The 22,170-nt window shown below is 37.6% G+C and overlaps 1 protein-coding gene across 1 annotated transcript in view; it reads left to right on the forward strand.

Annotated features, from left to right (window-relative positions):
• The window catches only part of OSR1 (odd-skipped related transcription factor 1), a 363,752-nt gene that overhangs the window by 313,026 nt on the left and 28,556 nt on the right, over positions 1-22,170 (forward strand). The window contains 1 exon segment of the mRNA XM_077844037.1: positions 20,389-20,487. The gene's annotated coding sequence lies outside the window, so the exon portion shown is untranslated.

Raw genomic sequence — 22,170 nt, forward strand, 5'->3', positions numbered from 1 at the left:
CATGTCAATTAGATATGCTTATGATGTGACTCTACTGTGTGTGTATAGTTGTAACTTTTAAAAACCATTGTGTGTTGCTATTATCATTGAAGATTACACAGCACTTTGTAGCATGTATGTCACAACCACCCTTCAGGTAAAATATGTTTCCCAAATGTCAAAAAGTTGGCTTCAAAAGAGCCCAAGAGACTGTCTTTAAAATTATGGTGTTCATATACAAAGGCAGATTTGCTTTCAATTTTTGGAAATTCAGCTTATGACATTCAACTTCTAAATGTCAGTTATGCATCAGAGAGGTGAAGCCAAAATCATTTTGACTTGCAGAGAATACTGCCAAACACTCACTGTCTTCTCTCACTGAATAGGAGAAAATAATATACTCATATGAATTTGCTGCTTTTGTGACTTATCTAGAGGATTTATTTGGAAAACTTCAATATTGTATGTTGAGGTGACAATTTTTGGCAGAAGACACTGTCTCTACGTGAAAAAATTCTGTTGTCTTTCCTAGTAGTTTCTCCTTTATGCTGAAGTTGGTATATTAGAGTCACTTATTTCCTTAGAAAAATAGTGATAATTGTTGGAGCTGGATGATGATTACAGAGAATCCATTGTATTATCTATATTTTTGTTTATTATTATATTTTTGTTTTGAAAATTTCCATAATATGAAGGTAAAAAAGATTACTACTCTGTGGTTAAGAAATGAAAGCCCCTGTTAAAAATTCCAATGAATTTTTATAAGGAGATTATTCTTAGTATAATGGTTCAGAACATAACATTTTAGGCATAAATATGCGCTTTGGAGACTGCCAAATATGGATTCTGACTTTGTGGAAATTAATTAACCTTTCTGTGCCTTGGTTTCCCCTTTCTCTTCCTCTTCATCTTCCCTTCCCTTTAATTTTCTTTTCCTCTCCTCTCCTTCTAATAAAAGTGCTAAATAAAGAGCCCTCAAGAGGCAGTGGGTAAAACACTGGATATGACATAATGCCTGAGTTCAACCATGATTCTAGTTTTGTCAGTCTTAACATGTGAACTTTGCAGCCATGGGCCAGTTTCCCATCTGTATAATGAAAGGCTTAGATTGAATGATGTTTGAATCCATTCTCTGGAATACAGATGTTGAGTCTGCATGTGGTCAACTAATAGACAACCTTCTTCCATATCTGGATTCAAAATGAAGCAAAAGAATGAAGAAAACAAATGAAACAAAAGAATCAGTGGCTATAGAAACAAAACATTGCCTGTAAACCTAATAGAGACTAAGTGGAAAGATACGGTTTGGTGTAAGATGTGAGAATCCTTTGGGTTTGCTAATGATTTACCCATCGTCACAGGCCATTCTAGATTGGGGCATCCTCTCTCTTTCTTTAAAGAGCAGCAGAGAACAAGTGCCATTTGATTGCATTTGAGACAAAAAAGGATGAGCAGCAGTATATGTGGGTCAGTCAGAAAGTCTTCAGGACACGAGAAACACACCCTCTTCCCTTCCTGTTTCTGCTATGAAGTTTGGGGGTTTTGAAGCTATATTCTACTCTGAGGTTTTTCACAATAATATCTTCTGATTATCCTTTTAATAACTTCGAATCTGTGGTAATATCTCTTTTTTCACTTCTGATAGTGATTGCATTTCTCTCTTTTAGATCAATCTTCCTCGAGTTTTTTTCAATTTTATCAATCTTTTCAGAAGACTCTATTTCTTGATTTGTTGATTTCTCCCCTTGCTACTTTCTGCTCTTATTTCATTTTTTATACTTTATACTTTTTGGGCAGATTGAGTTTATGTTTTTCTAGCTTCCTGAGGTGAAATTTTAGATCACTAATTGTAAAGATTTTCTTCTTCTCTAATCTATGCATAGAAGTTATACATCTTCCTCAGCACTACCATTGGTGCCTCCCATCAATTTGAATATATTTTATTTTCAACATTTTGTGTCAAAATATTTCCTAATATTTTGGGGGGATTTCTTACTCAACACATGGACTATTTAGAATTGTGTTAATTATTTCCCAAACATTTGTGTGTTTTCTACATTTTTAAATGGCTATTCATTTCTAATTTAATTTCAGTGTTAGAGAGCATACTGTGTATTTCCTGGTGAGGCTCACACAGTTTGGAGAATGTCCATTATATAGCCCTTGAGTTCAGGGTTCTATTAATGTAATTTAGGTATATTGAATAATTATGGGGAAGATTCAAATCTTCCATATTCTCAGTTATTTTTGTGGACATATTCTGTTATTTACTCAGAGAAGTATGTTTGCATCTGAAATTGATGATGAATTTTCTTTAATTCTGGTCTTATATTTTTTAAAGCCATATATTAAATATATATTTGAAGTAGACTCTCTTAAATTTACTCTTTTTATCATTATGACAAAAACATTTATAGCTTTGTTAATGCTTCTTGGTTTTAAATCATTTTAGTCATTCCAGCTTTCTCTTGGCTAGTCTGCAAAGAACAACTTTTTCCATTCTTTTGTGTTCAACCTATGTATATTCTTATATATAAAGTATATCTCCTATAAATAGTATATGGCTGGGTCTTTGAGATTTTTTTAAAGATATTATTTATTTATTTATGAGAGACAGAGAGAGAGAGGGGCAGAGACACAGGCAGAGGGAGAAGCAGGCTCCATGCAGGTAGCCTGACGTGGGACTCCATCCCAGGTCTCCAGGACCAGACCCTGGGCTGAAGGTGGCGCTAAACCAATGAACCACCCAGGCTGCCCATCTGAGATTTTTATTTAGTATGACAATATTGCCATTAAATTAGACTATTTCATAGATTTTCTTTTAATGTGATTACCAATATATTTGGGCTTATGTCTATCACCTTGCTATTTTCTTTTTCCATCTCTTCTTTGTTCCTGTTTTGCTGCCTTATGTTCTACTTTATTTCCTTAGTTAACATTTTCATTATTTTATTGTATTATTTTAATATTAACTTTTGAGTTTATAACTTGCATCCTTAACTTAATATGTTATAATTTAAATTAGCTCTTTATTGCTTCATCATCAACAGAAAAACTTTGCAACAATGTAACTACATTTACCCTTTTCTTTGCTTTTGTCCTATGATGGTCATATATTGTACTTATATGTATAATTTTATAACCACAAGATGTTGTTAATGTTGCAATGTTAAGAGTTGAGAGTCCTTTATACCCACAGATGTACCCCCTTCAGGAGCTTCTCATAGTTTCTTTACATTCTTTGTTGCCTTGTGGGATCATTTTCCCTCTGCTGTAAGAACTTTCTTTAATGTCTTATATTTTAGGTCTGCTGGCAGAAAATTTTGTCAACTTCCATTTGTCTGAAAATATCTGATTTCTCATTTATTTTTGAAGGATTTTTCCTGCTAACTTGAATCCTAGGTTGGCAGCCTTTTAGCCCTTTAAATATGTTATTTCACTATCTGCTAACTTCCATAGTTTTTGCCCAAAGTCCATGGTAATTTGCATCATTGCTCCTTGAAGGTAACTGGTTTTTTTATCCTCCCTTCTGGTGGTTTTATATTTTTTCTAGATCTTTGGCTTGCAACAGTTGCTTCTCTGGATTAATATCCTGCAGCAGTTATGTAAAATAATTGGCCATTTCCTTTTTCCTCTATCCACATCTACTTTCACACATTCCAGTTACATGTATGCTAGAACATTTGGTTATGTTTTACACATCTCTCAAGCTCAATTTTGTTTCTCTTTTTAATTAATTTTTCTCTATATTTTAAATAATTTTATTAAGTTATTGTAGAAAATTATATATTTCATATAAAATATTAAATATGATATTAAATTAAAATTGAAATTTTAATAATTTCTATTGACCTGTATTTGAGTTTATTAATTCTATCTTCTCAGTTGGGTATGCTTTGAAGCTCAGCCAATGAGATCCCATGTTCCAAGTTTACAATGTCCATTTTTGTTCTTTTTATAGATTTTAATTCATGATCTATTGAAATTCTATTATTTTCTTTTATTTTTGTCAGTCTTCTAATTTATTTAACACATCTATAGCAATTATTTTTCAAATCTATCCCTGTTAATTCCAACAAGTGAGTCAGCTGTGGGTCAGCTTCTGTTGTCTATTTTTTCCCTTGATAATCAGTCTCATTTTTACCTATCACATTGTTATCCTCCTTATATCTCAAGTTTTAATTACATTTTGGACATGTGTATGAAAGAAATATCAAGACTGAGTTAATGCTATTTAGTCTTAGAGAAGACTTACCCATTCTTTGTTAAGAAGACAGAGTGAGGAACTGATCATCTTTATTCAATTAATAATTGAACTGAGTCAGGGCTGGGTTGAGTTTTAATTAGAATCAATTCATTTGTCATTTCAAATTTCATGAGTGTTAGACCTGTCAGAGTTTATTTTAGATGTTTCCCAGGATTTGGGAGTCTAAATTTCAAGAGACAATAGGAAATCTTATTCTGCTTTTTCAGCTCAGTGCTTCAGGCTACCTCATTAGCCTCGCACCTAGTCTCATGGGAGAAAGTGGCCCTATGTTTGAAACTTCTCCAGATTCAAATTCACCTTTCCAGCCCATGCAGACATGAGGAGTTCTGCTGGTTTCTCTCTTTACTTAGTAGAGTTCTTCTGCCTATTAAGCATGATTTTCACCCTGTGATAAGACTCAGTAAGTTCCCCTCAGGTGGAAAACATCTTCCAATCTCTTCTTACCTAGGAAGCCCTCACTGGAATTTAATTTTTGTAAACCTCTTTGCTTTCATAGCTGTCTTGTGTCTTTTAAGAATATCGTCTTTGTAATTCATCCAATTTTTCTTGCTTTTATGAGGTGAGCAATGATCTATCACTACTTTCTACATCCTAACCTTAAAGTGCAGACCCCCTATGTTGCATTTTAAGCACCTCCAAGAATGGAAATCATACAATGAGCTTGGGAAATTTGCAAGCGTGGTAGGCAAAATAATGTTACTCCAAATCCCAAACACTACCCATATCCTTGCAACCTATGTATAAATTACCTTACATAGCAAAAGGGGTTTTGCAGATGTAATTTAGTACCTTGAGATAGGAACAATATATTCCTAAACATGGAAGAGGGGGTTAGAGTTATGGGACATGAGAAATAATCAACCCACTATTGCTGGCTTTGAAAATGAAGGAAAACGGCCATGGGTTGAGAAATGCAGGTGGCCTCTGGAAGCTGAGAAAGACAAATAAATGAAATCTTCCCTAGATCCTTCAGAAAGGAACACAGCCCTACCAACACCTTGATTTTATCCCAGTGAGACCTTGTTGGACTTCTAACCTATAGAATTACAAGATAATAATTTTATTGTTCTATGCCACTAAGTTTTTGTAATTTGCTAAGGCAGCCATAGGATTCTATTACAGTAAGGTAGGAACCCAGACCCCAGTGTCAGTTTCCCTGGTCTGCCTAACCCTGAACTTCTTTTATAAGAGTGAGAAGTCATCTTTCAAATTTTTTGAACCACTGGCATTTTAGGGTTCTTTACAATGAGCAACCAATGACAATCCTAACTAAACAGTGATCTCCTTTTTAACCCAACCCCCTTGTATTACTGATTCCATAGTCATACTTTGAGACTTACCATCACCATTAAAATTCTCTCAAAAATTTTTCTTCTCCATATGCTATCTTGTATTATTTCAATGTTGTCTCCTCAACTTATAGCACTTCACCTGTTATTAAATTGTAACGTGACCTCCAAACTACTGATTAATTTACTTCCTCCCATCCATAGATGTCTCCTTTCTTTACTTCCCTTTTTATAATTAACGGTTAACTTCCACATACAAATTCCTTAATCATTTTCACAATATCCTATTTTTGGGGGCATTATTTTCTTTTGTCATTCCTGCTGGTAAAACCTCTACTACTGCTGAGTCCAAACTTTTGTCTTTGATCTGGGACTCCAGAACACAGCTGGAGAAAAAAATCACAACTTAACAGAGTATTGGATGTGTGTGTGTGTGTGTGTGTGTGTGTGTCTGTTCATTACTGTGGTCAAGATCTGCATGTATATCTACCTCCTTGGCATCTCCATGTTGGTATCTCCAAATCCTCATACTCACCATGCCCTAAATTGAATTTGAAATCTTTAGCCCACACACCCGCTCCTCTGCTACTCTTTCCTATATCAGTAAATGGCACAACCATCCACTTAGTTGTTTATCTAGAAACCTAGGAGTTACCTTGACACCTCCCTTTTCCTGCATAACTAATCAATTTACCAAATGCTGTTGATTCTACTTTCTAATTATCTTCTATATGCATCCATGTATCTCCCTCTGTGGTACAAACCCTTTAGCTAAACTTCTTTCATCTTTTACCCATGCTTCTGTATAGTCTACTAATTCAAGTCTACTCTTATCTCTCTCAACCACAACCACTGCTTACCCAGAACCGTGGCTGTTTTCTCTGACTTCATATTACTACTACTACTACTACCACTAAAAGATGCAGAAAATCAGACATAATAATAAAATAAAAACTATAGGGGATCCCTGGGTGGCTCAGCGGTTTAGTGCCTGCCTTTGGCCCAGGGCGCAATCCTGGAGTCCCGGGATCGAGTCCCACGTCGGGCTCCCGGCATGGAGCCTGCTTCTCCCTCCTCCTGTATCTCTGCCTCTCTCTCTCTTTCTCTCTGTCTATCATGAATAAATAAATAAATCTTTTAAAAAAAACTATATATATGTACGCAGATGTACACGTGTATTACTTTGAAATGGTTCAGAAAAAAAAAAAAACACAGGCATCATGACATTTTGTCTCTAAATACTTAAGCATACATATCCAGAAAAGTAAGAATATGCTTCTACATAACCATAACACTATTTCTATACCTAGGAAAATTAAAAATAATGCCCTACTATAACTTAGTAACAAATCTATAGTAAAATTTCCCATATCATCTCTAAAAATTTCTTGTGTTACCATTCCTTATAAAGTCAGGAACAAATCAGGGATCATTCTTTGCATGTGATTGTTGAGTCTCTTAACATTTTTTAAAATATCCTCTCCCATCCCCACCCCCACTTATGCCTTTTTGGTAATATTGAATTTCTAAGGAAAATAGGCTGGTTGTGTAGTGTAATGTTCCATGTTCTAGACTTGCCCGTTTCCTCATGTTGATTAGGGGATTTCTGTAATGCAAATTTGACCTGCAACTCTCCTGCTTCAGTGGTTCCCAGTTGCTCTTAAGACAAAGTCAACAATACTTGGTGAAGTCTGCAGAACCCACAGTGACCTGGCTAGGCCTCCCTGCCCCCACACCCCTCCTCTTTCCCCACTCTCTTCCTGTTTATTATTGTTTAAGCTCTCTGGCCTCCTCTCTTTTTTGCAAATACTCTTATCTCCTTCCACTCTCAGGATAGTGGGCATAATTTCTGTCTGGGAAGCTCTTTTACCCCCATTTTGCCTTCTTGGATCCTATTCATACTTCACATCCCAAAATGAGCATACTTCATAAGACAAATCCATTTTGACCCAACAAACTAGGATATACCGCCCTTTGTAAATGTTCTCAGAGTTCTCAAAAGTTTCCCTCCATGACACTTAGCATAGTTTCATCTAATTAGTTTTTACTAATGATTTCACATCTACCTCCTCACCGGACTGTAAATTCTACAAGGATAGGGGCCATTCCTATCTTGTTACCTTTGTATCCCCAACACTCATTACAGAGTTTAGCTCATAGTAGCTGATCAAACATTTCAGCAGGTTTCTTACTTTATGCCTAAATGACTGTCTATAAAATGTTAATAATAATAATGCCTGCTCTACAGGCTTTTAAGCAATAAATAAGATAAATCTAATAATGCCTTTAACATAAAACCTGGAAAATAGAAAGAGGCCAGGAAATAGAAATTCACAGTAATGAATTTAGTAATTATGAAAAAATGCCATTTTTTGGAGTTAATAATGGTTGAATATGTGGAGACCATGTGCCATTTGTACATGAACAATTTGTAATTTAATAGAATGTTCACAATCTCTTAAAGTGGTTGTTCAACTAAAGTATATATTTCAATTTCTCTTGTTTGATGGGCTCAGCTGTCAGTATTTCAGAAGAAATACCTGTAATCTGTGTTAGGAGAATAAGAGACAAGAAAGTAGGAGATATTTTGCATTGCATAGTTTAATTAACTTCTGTATTTATTTGATGGCCAGGAGTATTATATGCATGGCAATTCATCAATGATTACAGTCATTGATAATTTTGACATGCAATTGATTTATCTTGTGGAGAAAAAGAACACATTTCAAACTTAATTTTGGACTGTGTCAAAATCTATTAAACTTGAATGCACAGGGACAAAATAGTGACTTTTGAAGATAGATGTGCTCGACTGCATACAGTTGCTTCTCTCAATTTCTCTCTCCTCAGATGGGAGAATTTTGTAGGTAGCCTGATGCTGTTGCTTGGTACTTGGGTGAAGAATCCCAAACACATGGAATGGTTAAAAACCAGCTCCCATTAATGATTTCATTGCTTCAACTCCATTTGTAATGTAAATCCTTCAGAGGTGCTTTCTATTCTTAGAAGAAAAGTCACACGCTGGAGGGAGCGTCACCTTCGCAATCAGCACCCCTTTTAGCTCCTAATGTGGAACATATGGTGGTTGAAGAGGTTACAGAGTTACAGAAATGTCATTACAGAATTTCTCTATGTTCACATGTATCATCTGTCACGTAATTGTTTGTTTTACAGCCCATACCTATAATGGGCTAAGTGGGGACTATTTATATCAGTTAACAATGAGTGCCTTTAATTAGTATTTCATGCAACTGGAACATGTTAAGAAAGCTGACACAAATCTGGCTGGGTTGGGAGATTCCATGTGAATTTCATTATGGAATTGCTACAATACCACAGTTGCACAGGTACCAAGGTTCCTACTGCCATAAGTGCCCTGGAAGTTCAACATGTGTGAAAATGACAAACCATCACATTGGGACTCACTCAGCTGACTGGCATGTGAAACTTGTCCACTCTGTACCCAAACCCCAAATTCCTCATGCTAGCCCATGCAGGGGCTGGTGCGGGCATGCAGAGAACGTGTTACAGACCCTGTGCAAACCTTGGGAAAGAATGCCGGAAAAAGAAAGAATGAGCAAAGCCTCTGTGGTACAAGTGCTTAGTGCTAAGTGAGAGGTTAGCAGTTGGATAAAGTATTTTTGTTAAGCATTTGCAAATGGCTTCATTTTCCCCATTCTCATTTTGAGACACTTTTATTGAGTCAAAGACACCTCATCAACATCCTAGATGCATTAAAGCAAAGCTGGTTTTGGTAGACAATGAAGACATAGTTACATGTCTAGACCTATAAGAAAGCATCTCCAGTTAAAATATTGAAGAAGATAGCCATGTCAGCAAGCCATCCTTTAATTCCTTTGAAAAAGAATCCCCACCTTACAACTACAATAGAGACTGCCGGGCCATTCTAAACAAACTCTGAACAACTCCACGTGACGTGCCCTCGCTCCCTTTCAGGATTTTGTGAGGTATGCACAGTATATTCAATCTGTCATCTTGGTTTACAGAATCAGACAACATTTTCACATGTTGATCTCAACTTCAGAAAGAATGCTAATTGTTTTGTCAAACGAAAATGAATTTTTAAACAGTGAAGTTTTATATATATATATATATATATATATATATATATATATATATATATATATATATGACTTACACCTTGGTGGAAAATGATCCTGTTTTTTTGACAACGTGGTCAGTGTTACAGAAATTAGTAATAGACTTTACAATGTTTCCTGTGAAATCTTTAAAATATTGTTCAGTGATAATTTATGAAAGTTTTCTGGTGGGTATATCTTGCCATCTGAGACTGCTCATGCAGGCCAGAGTGTCTGCTTGGTAAATATACCAGACTACCAAACATCTCCATCACAGAAAAACTTGGAATTTGAACCCCTGGAAAATTAGTAGCAGGTCTCTGCTTCGGGTTACCTATGTTAACCCAAAATGCACAGATTAGGACAGTGGTTGCTAGTGAACTCGCATCGCCCTGTCAGACAACAAACTCCAGGGAGAGCTTATTCATCACTGTCCTCCTCAATGTCATTCCCTGGGACAGTGAAGGGGCAAACAACGGGTGCACATATTCTCACCATGTCTTTGGCCATGACTGTCTTCTTGAAAGTATTTTGCTATGAATTTTATTCATTCCCAGAGAAAGCCATTAGCTTTTCTAAGTCAATAGCTGAATTTCTATATGAAACTATACCTCCTCCTACATCTACTACATTGACATCATTACATGCACGTAGTGATAACTGACCTTTGACTTTATGCATCCACTTTGAGTCTCTTGAGGTCACTGGATCTTAACTGTCTCACATAAGTAACAAACAGTTGATTATGAATTTTTAATACAATCAACAACTTTTTCTTTCTAGAAGGCTTGTCCTAATTATGTTTGCTGTTGCATTTATGTGTTTTTAAAATTTATTTTTAATTTTATTTTATTTAAATTAAATTAATTAACATATAGTGTATTATTAGTTTCAGAGGTGGAGTTTAGTGATTCATCAGTTGCATAAACACACAGCGCTCATTACGTCAAGTGCCCTCTTCAGTGCCCATCACCCAATTATCCCATCCCCCCACACACCTCCCTTCCAGCAACATTCAGTTTGTTCCTATAGTTAAGAGTCTCTTGTTTATCTTTCTCTCTGATTTCATGTTGTTTTATTTTTCCCTCTCTTCCTCTATTGTCCACTCTTCTGTTTCTTAAATTCCACGTATGAATGAAATCATATGATAACTACCTTTCTCTTATTCACTTATTTTGCTTAGGATAATACCCTCTAAATCCCTCCATGTCATTGCAAGTGGTAAGATTTAATTTTTTGATTGCTGAGTAATATTCCAATGTGTGTGTATATGTGTGTGTGTATCACATCTTCTTTATCCCTTCATCTCTTGATGGACATATTTTGGCTATTGTGGACATTGTTGCTACAAGTATTGGGGTGCAGGTAGGTGCCCCTTCAAATCATTGCTTGTGTCACTTAAATGATGGTTATCATCTTTCAGTGTTCTGCATTTATATATGATGTGATTCTTATATTTCACTTTCTATATAAGTGATATCCATAGTAACTTTTATACTTTTCATTTCAACTGAAATCAGATATGAAGATAACTTTCCTTTTTTGTATTTTTTCTAATATCTTTAGCATTTAATACAAATGCTTTATTTTCTCTAGACATATTAAAAGGTTAAGTTGATTTTGAAGTTTTATTAAGGGAATGTATCTTGCTGCCTTTAAGTCAAGATAGAGAAAAATAGAACAAAACAAAATAAAAATTAAATATTTCACATACAGAATATATCCAAGGCCTGTATTGAGCTTTTGGGAGTCTGAGGTCATTTTACGTCCTTTACTTCCTGTAAGAGCTCCTCCAGGATTCATGTATTCTCATTGAAAACAAAGCCTGAGGTTGTATCCTGTGTAGGATGTTATCTGAGTTTTACTGGGTTTCTGGGGACATCAAAATAAATGCCACTGCCAAACTTGCTGACTGGATGCATGGGAAAACAATCCAGTGAGGGAAAAGGAGCAGGTAATACCATCTCTGAACTGGGAGTTCCTGTTCCCGTGGAGTTCCAGTAAGTCCCTTACTGGGTAAGTGGACACTGGGTTAACATTGGAGAGGACTGTGGAAATGGGGGGTTTACCCAAGAAGTGGACCCCAGCCACTTAACTGAATGGCTTTTGGGAAATGAAAAGGGGAATGAGATATACAGGGAGGGCAGTGGTTCAGGATGTCATGTGATGGAGGCAACCCAAGGATTAGCTCTATCGCTATGGCGATATGATCTTCCAACCAACTGGGTCCATTTGCATCAAGCTAGAATCTTTGGTATCTGCTGACCCAGCTCGATGAGAAAAATTGTCAAGATATTTGGTTGGGAAACCCTAGGGACACTAGAGGATAATGGTGCCACAGAAAGGCTCTCATAAGTTTTCTCATGAGTTTAATTGAGTTTTACTCCATTTCTTAGTTCTCACCGAGTAAAATATTCTAAGCAAATACTGATCAAGATAAAAATATATACCTACAAGGAATTTAAAGTAACTCTGATAGCACACAGAATAGCAGAGCTCTATCACCCATCTTAATAAAATTCAAAGACTTTTAATTCTGAAATCATGGAGAGCTGGATATTGGGCAAGTCTGTTTTCCTTGTAAGGCAAGAAGGGATTAGATTATGGCCAATCTCTTCATACTATCTTACTGAATAAAGAAAAATCGAACAAGGAAGAATTTAAGCACCATAAAGACAGAATCATACTAACTCATTTCTTTTGTGTGTGTTTATAAGTGTGCATGCACTTCAACTAGATCCAACTGGAAGGAAGAGAGTCTAGCAGATACTAATAAAATCCTTTGCCAAAAATAGTCATTAGAAATACAGTAGCTTATAAATTAAATATGCTTAAAGCAATAGAAAACTATGGCAACCAATGTATTATATGAGGTTGTATGATTAAATCTAAATGTGTGGATTCAATTATAATTGCAGATGTAAGAACAGGGACACTGGCAGACAGACTTACCAAGTCCAGCTTGCAAAATAAAGTAACAAAAGCTGGGACCACACCGTGAAAAGGATTTCTCTCTGATAGCCTGCTGCCCCAGACAAATAGTTACTGGGAGGTGGGCAGGAACTAGAACAAACCAGAATATGATTAGATATGATGATTAGATGATTCTTTGTATAATTACAGGAGTGCATAACAAATATTTGAAATACCAAGTATAGCAATGTCAATAAGGAATGCCCTTCAGCTTAGTTATTCATGTGCTGACTTAAGACAGCAGATCTTGCACTGTCTTTGCCACTCTGCTAGAATAATATATGATACTCCTGGGAGTGGAGACATAGAGGGATATGTGTGTGCCTACATTGATAAATGGCTTCCTTGATGGTATGCCCTGTTTGGGCTGGGAAAGTCAGGGACCAACTTGGGTTATGGAAAGATTAGTTTACTTATTCAAAATCTAAGAATGCCCAAATAAGTTCAGTAGTGTATTAATACAGCACCATTGAAAAGTCATTTAGTGGGCAGCCAGGGTGGCTCAGCAGTTTAGTGCCACCTTTAGCTCAGGGCGTGATTCTGGAAACCCAGAATCAAGTGCCATGTCGGGCTCCCGGCATGGTGCCTCCTTCTCCCTCTGCCTGTATCTCTGCCTCTCTCTCTCTGTCTCTCTCTCATGAATAAATAAATAAAATCTTTTAAAAAGTCATTTAATTTTTTTAAACAATTATTTATTTATTTGAGGGAGAGAGAGAGAGAGAGAGAGAGAAGAGAGAGAAAGCATGAACAAGGAGAGGAGCAGGAGAGGGAGAAGCAAACTCCCTGCTGAGCAGGGAACCTGAAGCAGGTTTTGATCCCAGGACTCCAGGATCATTACCTGAGCCAAAGGCAGATGCCCAACCAACTAAGCCACCTAAGTGCCCCAGGAAAGTAATTTCATTTTTTGAATTGAAGTGCCAGTAGACCCCAACTAACAGATGTTGAGTGCTAATTGTGTGCCGGACACAGTTAAATGTTTTACATTGTCAAGTCATTTATTTCTTGCAGCAACCTTAAGTAGACATTATTATTATCTACTCAATTTTATAGATGAAGAAAATGAGGCCTAAAAAAGTTACTTCCATAAGGTCATCCAGCAAGTCAGGCAAAGCATCAGGGCTCAAATCCAGGTTGATCAGACTCTGGAGTCTAGGTTCTTTCCTACACTCTGTTGCTTCCCAGAAGGCATCTATTCCCAGATATTCCATCAACCATTAAATTATAGAAAAAATGTAAATGAAAAATGTAGTAGACAAAATAATAGCCCCCAAAGATACCCACATTCTAATTCCCTAGAACCTGTGAATATATTCCCACATCACAAAAGGGACCTTGCGGATATGATTAAATCAAGCATCTTGATCTGGGGGGATTTTGCTGGATTATCTGGGTGGGCCCAATGTAATCACAGGGTCCTTATAATAGGGAGGCGAAAGCTTCAGTCAGAAAATAAAGATGTGAAGTCCAAACCAAAGATTGGAGTGGTGACTTTGAAGAAAGAAGAAGGGGCCATGAAGTGAGGAATATAGCTGGCCTCGAGAATCTGAAATAGGAGGAAACATTTCTGTCCTGGAACCTGCAGAAGGAATGCAGCCCTCCTTGCTTCTTGAGCTTAGCTTGATGAGTTGCATGCTGAACTTCTAACCTGTATATAGAATACAAGAATAAATGTGTATAGCTTTAAGCCATTAAGCTTGTGGTGGTTACACTAGCAGTATGAAGCTCATCCAGGAAGCCTCATAGAAATTTTTTTCAAGATTTTATTTATTCATGGGAGATACAGAGAGAGATGCAGAGACATAGGCAGATGGAGAAGCAGGCTTCCTGCAGGGAGTCTGATAAGGGACTCGATCCCAGGACCCTGGGATCATGACCTGTGCCAAAGGCAGATGCTCAACCACTGAGCCACCCAGGTGCCCCCCCCTCATAGAAATTCAAATGTAAAAAAGCTCCATAGAAAAATGTCCAGCCTAAATTTATGCAAATGAAATTCTAATGGTGATGCATTGAGAAAAGTATTCTTGGGACTTCCTATCCTATGAGAAGCAGGTCAGATTGCATAGAATCAGAAAATGTCATGATTTACCTTCATCACCTGTGCCTTCATCTAGATAATAGAGATTGATCTGATAAGAGCAAATAAACCGGAGCTCACAAATGCCAGGCCTGTGCCCTAGGCTGGATCTCTCCCTCAGTCAACAACTCTTTCTTCTCATGGATTCAGTGATGATGATTAGCAGCCCATGACATAATAAAGGTGGAGTAGGGTAGATCTCAGCACATCGTGTTTTGAGATACTTTGTTATCTATGGAGATCAATAGATTTCACATGTGCAAATAATAACCAGCTAGAAGATATAGTGAAAGAGAAAACCTATTTGATAGTGTTGGAAAATTAGATACTTTAGGAATAAATTTAGGAAGAAGTGTTCAAATACTGTATGAAAAAAAGCTATAGTAATTTTTAAGCATTTATTTTATTTATTTTGGAGATGGAGAGCTTTTGAGCAGGGGCAGGACAGAGGGCAAAGGAGAGAGAGGAACTCAAGCAGAGTCCACACTGAGGTGGAGCCCTATGTAGGGAGACCACGACCTGAGCAGAAACCAAGAGTTGGACACTCAACCAGCTGCATCATCCAAGCACCCCAAAACTATGATCATTCTTGAAAAATACAAAAGTAGACCTATAGATACTGCTCATTTTTGCTTAGGACATCTTGACACCATCAAGATGTTAGTTCTTTATAAATTAATTGATAACATTGATTAGTTCCTAATTGATAACATTGATTAGTAAACCTTTCCTAGAACTGGATAAGGTGATTCCAAAGTTTGCATGGAAAAACCAAACCTGCAGTAATAACTAGAAAGGCCCTGAGAAAGAATAGTCATGAGAGGGAATAGGTATCTAAACATATCACATAGATATCTAAACAAATCACAACACAACTGTGGTAATTGTAGAATAGAGAGCCTAGAAACAAGTGAAACTGTGGATGATAATGGTCATTCCTGGGATCACTGGGGCAAAAATAACCCTTTTATATCACTGTGTTGGGGGAAAACTGGAGAGTCATTTGTAAAAAGATAAAACCAGATCCATTTCTCACAATATATACCAGAGAAAGTTCCAAACGAATAAAAAATGTAAATGTAAAAAAAATGAATCTATAAATATAAGCCAAAAACATAGGAGAATTCCTCTATAACTTGGGGAGGGGTGGGATTTCTACAAGGTGCTTTTGTTTATCCTGTTATTTTTGGTATTTCTGTGATCTGTTATAGAAGCTTCTCTTGTATGCAGTATGTTTGGATTTAGTTTTTGTGACACAATCTATGAAACTTTTACTAGATTGGTTTATTCTCTTTACATGTGTTAGCATAATTAATATTACATACATATGCATATACATATTTTGTCTTAATTCTGTTATCCTTGTTTTTAGTTTTTAATGCTTCCTTGAAATCCGTTAGGTAAGCTGGCTATGGCATAGATTCAGTTGTTCTATATCTGCTTTTCTTTGCAAATAGCATGACTTTCAATCAGTAGACTTGATAGTTCCTTTGTCCCTTGAATTTTTTCTTTATTAGGACTAGAGTATATATTGTTTTACTTAAAGGGTTCTCCACTTCAGAGACTCCAGTCATCTTCAGGTTAGATTGTATCACCCCTCTTCCCATTGCTTTTATCTTTTATTTTTTAAAAAAAGATTTTATCTATTTATTTGAGAGAGAGAGACAGAGAGCATGAGCAGGGGAAGAGGCAGAGGGAATGGGAGAAACAGACTCTCTGCTGAGTGGGGAGCCCACACAGGATTCCCAGGTCCCCGGAATCATGACCTGAGCCAAAAGCAGATGCTTAACCAACTGAGCCACCCCAGGCGCCTCTTCTGATTGCTTTTAAATCATAATCCTTTCTCCCTTCACATTCAGTAGGATTGTTTTAAACTTTTCCTGTGTGCCAGTAATTCATTTGAGGTAGTCAGCTCTGTTTCAATCTGTTTCTAATTAATTATATTTTCTATGTCACAGGTATCAATAAATCCAGTATCACAGGAAATATATATCACCAATAGATATCTCTATATTTTAAAATCTGTATACATATCTATATATCTGTGATATAAAATATATAATTAATTAGTCTTAAGTGGTGTTTTGGTCCTTGGTTTATTTCCTTAACTCTAAAAACTTCCTTTTTTTCTTATTCTGTTGTTTGAACATCTCATCTCTGAGGTCATCTTGATTAGATGCTGTCTTTTGCATGTGGTGCCCCTTTATCTCTCCTATTATCATATATTTGCATGCTCTTCCCAACCTTTTTCATGCTTAAGGAGAGCAGGTCAGTTTAACCTTCTTTGTATTGAGACAACATGGATAAATTCTCTTGGAGTCCCTTTCCATCTTGGCTGAGAATTTACTTTCCCTCAAAAGGTAGAGTTCAGATGAGGTTTTCTGTTTTCTGGTCTTTATAAAGACCAGAAGAGGGAGAAGAGGAATGAGCAGTTTGAGGAAAACCCTCATCCAGAATGATGTGCAGCCTTACAGTAGGATTCTATTCTCTCATCTTTAATTTTGTTAAATCATATTTTTTCCCACCCTAACCCACAGATAATTTTCTATAGGAACAGCCTCATGTTGTTGTGTTATCCAGGAAGCTTTTCAGTGTTCCTTGTAAAGGGTGGAAACAGGAAATTATTATTTGTATCCAAAGGACAAATAGAAAACTGAAAGACCAGAAGCAAGAATTTGTTAATGATGTCATTAAAATGTCGCATTATACCGAATGTTTTCCTTGTTAAAATTTGACATTAGTAAAAAAAAAAAAAATTCATTATACTTGAAAGGAACTGCTTGCTTGACTCTATTATTTCATAAGAATTCCTGAGCTTGCTTGATAATTGTGAATTAGTCATTACAATTTTTAAATGGAGCAAAGCACTTGAAACAATGTAAATAGTTTTAAGTGCCAAATGGCAAAGAGATTTCCCAAAAGAATGTATGGGAAAAAATTATGTTTAATGAGGGATGTGGGTGAATTTTAATATATTTGTTATCCTGGGGTGGAGATTCCAAAAATAAGGTGCTTAGGAGCTGCAGGCATCCCAACTGTCCCACCCAGTATTCTTGGGCTGCTGGTGCTTTCTCTGTTCAAAGGGCCCCGGGTCTTCTGCTGCCATCAAGGAGTTGCCTGACATCGTTCATTTACCCAGTTTCGCCTTTCTGATGCCAGCAGTCATTTCTACATTGTCCCAAGCAAGCCGGGGAAAAGAGATGGTAGAGGTGTCATACTCAGATTGGCCTGGAATCTTGTGAACACCTGTCCTGTACCTTTCCCACATGACGGGTCAATCTTTAGGTAGCCAAGACACAGGATGATGAATCCAGTTACTGCCAGTTATACTCACCACCCCAGGCAGCAAGAATTGAAGACGGACCTCCTCGTGAAATCTATGCATTTGCTATACTTCTTGCATGCTGGTCAAGAGGAGAGTCAACATGGAATCTTTTTCTATTCTGGGAGGATAGGGGAGCATGGTGGACACACAAGGCTTTCAGGTACAGAGGTGGCAGGGGTCCTGGCCACAGCACCTGAACGTGGCAATCATGGGATCCCCCTTGCAAGCAATTCTGTGATGTGCGTAGGTGTTGCTCCAGAAGGTACAGCCCCTATTCTGAGTCTCTGACTCTCCTACAATGGCATAAGAGTTTCCTTTAGGAAAAAAAAAAAAAAGTCCTCCTTAAACTAGCCAGAGTGGCTGGCTGCACTCAGGTTTTGGTGCCTGTGGGAAGAATCCATAATGTAGGGAAGGGCAGCTCCTCCAGATTCTCAACATGCCACTTTCCCCACCTGCTCCAGCATATTTATTTTCCCTTTGCATTTTCTTGGGTTGCCATTACCCATCATTGCCATCCAGGTTGGCTTAAGCCAGGGCTGTCAGATTTAAAAACTAAAGATACAGGCTGCACCACGGATTGTGTGATTCCGTTATATGAAATGTCCAGGAAGGTGAGGGTATGGGGACAAAACATAGATTAATGGTACAGAGTGTACATTAGTGTCTGCTAAGGGCTGGGGGCAGAGATGTGAAGTGACCACTAACGGGTACTAGCTTCTTTTTAGAGTGATGAAAATGTTCTAAACAGAAATTGTGGTGATGGTTGTATAGCCCTGTGAATATATTAGAAACCGTTAAAGTGTGGACTTTAATTGGGTGAATTTATGGCATATGAATTATTACTCAATAAAGATGTCAAAAAATTAAGACACCGAGTTAAATTTGAATTTTGGATAAACAAGAAATAATTTTTAGTATGTCCTGTATAATATTTGGACTATCCTAGAACATTATTGTTTATCTGAAATTGAAATTTAACTGGGTGTCCTGGGTTTTCTCTGGCAAACCCACTCTACATATTTATGGTATCCTTGCTTTCCCATCCCACTTCACTTCAAGTAAAGATCATCAGAATGCAAACCCCATAAAGTGTTTTATATTTTTAATTTTTGGAAAACTTTATTTATTTATTTGAGAGAGAGCAGGAACCAGAGAAATGGGCAGAAGGAGAGAGAGAAGCAGACTTCCCACTGAGCAGGGAGCCTGACAACATAGGGCTCGATCCCAGGACCCTGGGATCATGACCTGAGCTGAAGGCAGACGCTTAACCAACTGAGCCACCTTGGTGCCCCTTATATTTTTTATTTTTATTTTTTTAATATTCAGGCTCTTAGCTGTACCAAACAAAATCATGTGGGTTCTTGGCAACTTGTGTCTTATTATTTCAGTGGCCACCAATCTTCCTATGATTGTTGTTTTCATTCCCTGAAAAGGACCCTGTTTAACTATACTCAAGTTCGGACAGTTTCTCTCCACCTTCCTCAATGTATGGAGGGCTGAAAAAGTTCCTGAGTTCTTTACCTAAAGTATCTCATATATGTTACTAATATAGCTGATTGGAGGAATGTGGTTTACTTCAGTGGTCTGATGGTCTCCCTAGCACTTCCTCTAAATTATACAATCTTGCATAGTTTGCTGGCCTATAGTTCACAGTCATGGGCCTTCTTTGCAAAGAGCCGCCCTCTGCCCCATGGTAGAAGATCAGGGGTTTGCTTGCATCCTGCAGAACCTGACACCCAACATAGAGAGACAGCAACAAGATTGTTTCTTCCAAACTCATTAATCAGATAACTTCCCTCTTGTCTGTGGGAAGGGATGAGTAAGGAATATGCAGAGGACCCAGATATTACTGTAATGAAAGCTCTCTCTTATGAAAAGAAAACTATAGAAGTAGAGATTTTCTTGGAACTGAAAATGAGTGGGGGTAAAATAAATCTGGAGAAAAGTGTACACTAGGAGTTCATTTTTGCACATATGTATAAACACATATCCTGGAGACTAGAGGAATTCTGCTTGGTTGCCTTTAGGGAAGAATGGGGAGGAAATGGGATTGCAGAGTATCGGTTTTGAATTTTAAAAAAAGACAGGAATAGGAGAAACTCATCATGATTTTTAATTTTAGTAGATGTAAATATGGGTTTCGTTTTAAGATTTTATGCAATAGATTCTCGTATAATGTAGCATCTTTTCCCAGCAATACTGAGCATCCATTTTCTTGCTTCTCTTCTTATTCTACTTTGTGATCTCAGAGGAAATCACAATTTAGAGTAGTATTTACCATGGGCTTCAAGTCACTCTCTCTTAGGAGTACTGGGTGAGAAAACCATGGGGCTGTCAGGAGGTTTGGAAATCGACAGGCAACTCTCATGCTGTTCATATAGGCTGCATCTTCTTTGGTGCCTACCGATAGATTGAAGCTTTTGATAAGTTCCTGGTTCATGGATCTCACCTCACCTGGCTCTGCGGCAGCCTCATTCCAGGTAACCACCCTTGCACCCTTCAGTTTCAGAAACAAAAAGGACTCCAAAGGAGAGTTCTCCCTTCCGTATGGTGGCAGGTGGGTTAACTCAGGTCTGACAAATCCCTTCTCTATGGTGGAAACAAAGCACCATTTGATTTCATGAGATGGGTCTTCTTTTTTTTTAAATTTTTATTTATTTATGATAGTCACACAGAGAGAGAGAGAGAGACAGAGACATAGGCAGAAGGAGAAGCAGGATCCATGCACCGGGAGCCCGACATGGGATTCGATCCTGGGTCTCCAGGATCGCGCCCTGGGCCAAAGGCAGGCGCCAAACCGCTGCGCCACCCAGGGATCCCATGAGATGGGTCTTCTAAGGAAACATCTACCAGGCATATTGCTCTGGGAAGCACAGAAAGACTCCCTATGAGTATTGTTTAGGCAATGTCCAAATGAAAGTCTTTTGCCTCCACCCTGGCTTTTTTGGTCCTAATTCAGAGCAGTTGCAGTTGATGCCCAGTTGGGAAAACAAAAGAGAATTCACTAACCCAGAGAACATGGATGAGAGCATACCCATCCATATTCTTCTGCTAGGAATCTACAGCAGACCTCGGAGATTGTGGGCAAATCACAGCTCTGGGTCTCCATCTCCTCACCCATAAAACAAAGGGTTTGGTAAAATGGCCTTGAAAAGGCCTTCCAACTGTAACATCTGCAAATTCCACGAAGTTGCATCTCTAGAGGCTTGGCCTCTGATGCCTTAGCACTTGGCAGCTGCTCGGAGGGATCTCAGAATTCTGTTGAGACAATGTTGGGTGACATGCTGTCCCTATCTGGACCCGTCATTGCTCTGACCAGCTTTGATGGTGTGCCCCAGCTTAGAAACTGTCCCACTCCTGAGCTCTGCTCAGCATTTCTTTTATGAAGACTATTTGAGTGTTTCTGTTATACATCCTGGTTGCCATGCAAACTTGGCTCGCAGAGGCCTGAAACAAACCCCAAACACCTCCTTACATACTTGCTTTATGACATTTTATTTGAATGCCAATATAACAAGTTTATAGTAAATGGAGGATATGGCAGGAGACTAAAATAACACCATAGTCTTTGAACACTCTAATCTGAGCTTAATAATTTTAAGATTTTTAGACATTTGTAACTCAACCTATGGGCATAATCTAGTAGTAATGGTACTTGGGTAGAGATGTTATGCATGGAGCTCAAAAAGATTGTACTGGATCAAATAACACAGTGGTTCCAAAGGAAACTAAATCTTTTTAAAACCCTCAAACATCAGTTTAAACTGTTAACTTTAATTTTATTTTAAATTCATGTGAAAGTAATTGCATCAAGCTGGGATTAGGTACCCTCTCTGACTCTCCTCTACAGAGTTAACCATTTCACGTATTCCAAATATAAATATGGTTATTTAAAAGGGGGTGAGGTTAAATATAGGCTGGAGGTTTCTTCCCACTGTAGTTTTTCAGAAGCCATCCCCCAGGTGTTTCCCCAGCCCGGACATCAGTCACCTATTTCTCCATCTGTTGGAAGACAGAGTATCCATCTGAGCAAATCGCTGAGTGGAGAGACCACAAAACAGTTCTCAAGTCCTCAAAGTGACATTTTAGTCAGTACCTTGCCATTAAGAATGTGAGTGAGCAAAGTTGGTTTGATGGTGTTATTAAGGCAATAATTTAATAAG

This window comes from Canis aureus, chromosome 12 (genome assembly GCF_053574225.1).
Source record: "Canis aureus isolate CA01 chromosome 12, VMU_Caureus_v.1.0, whole genome shotgun sequence".
NCBI classification, from domain to species: domain Eukaryota; kingdom Metazoa; phylum Chordata; class Mammalia; order Carnivora; family Canidae; genus Canis; species Canis aureus.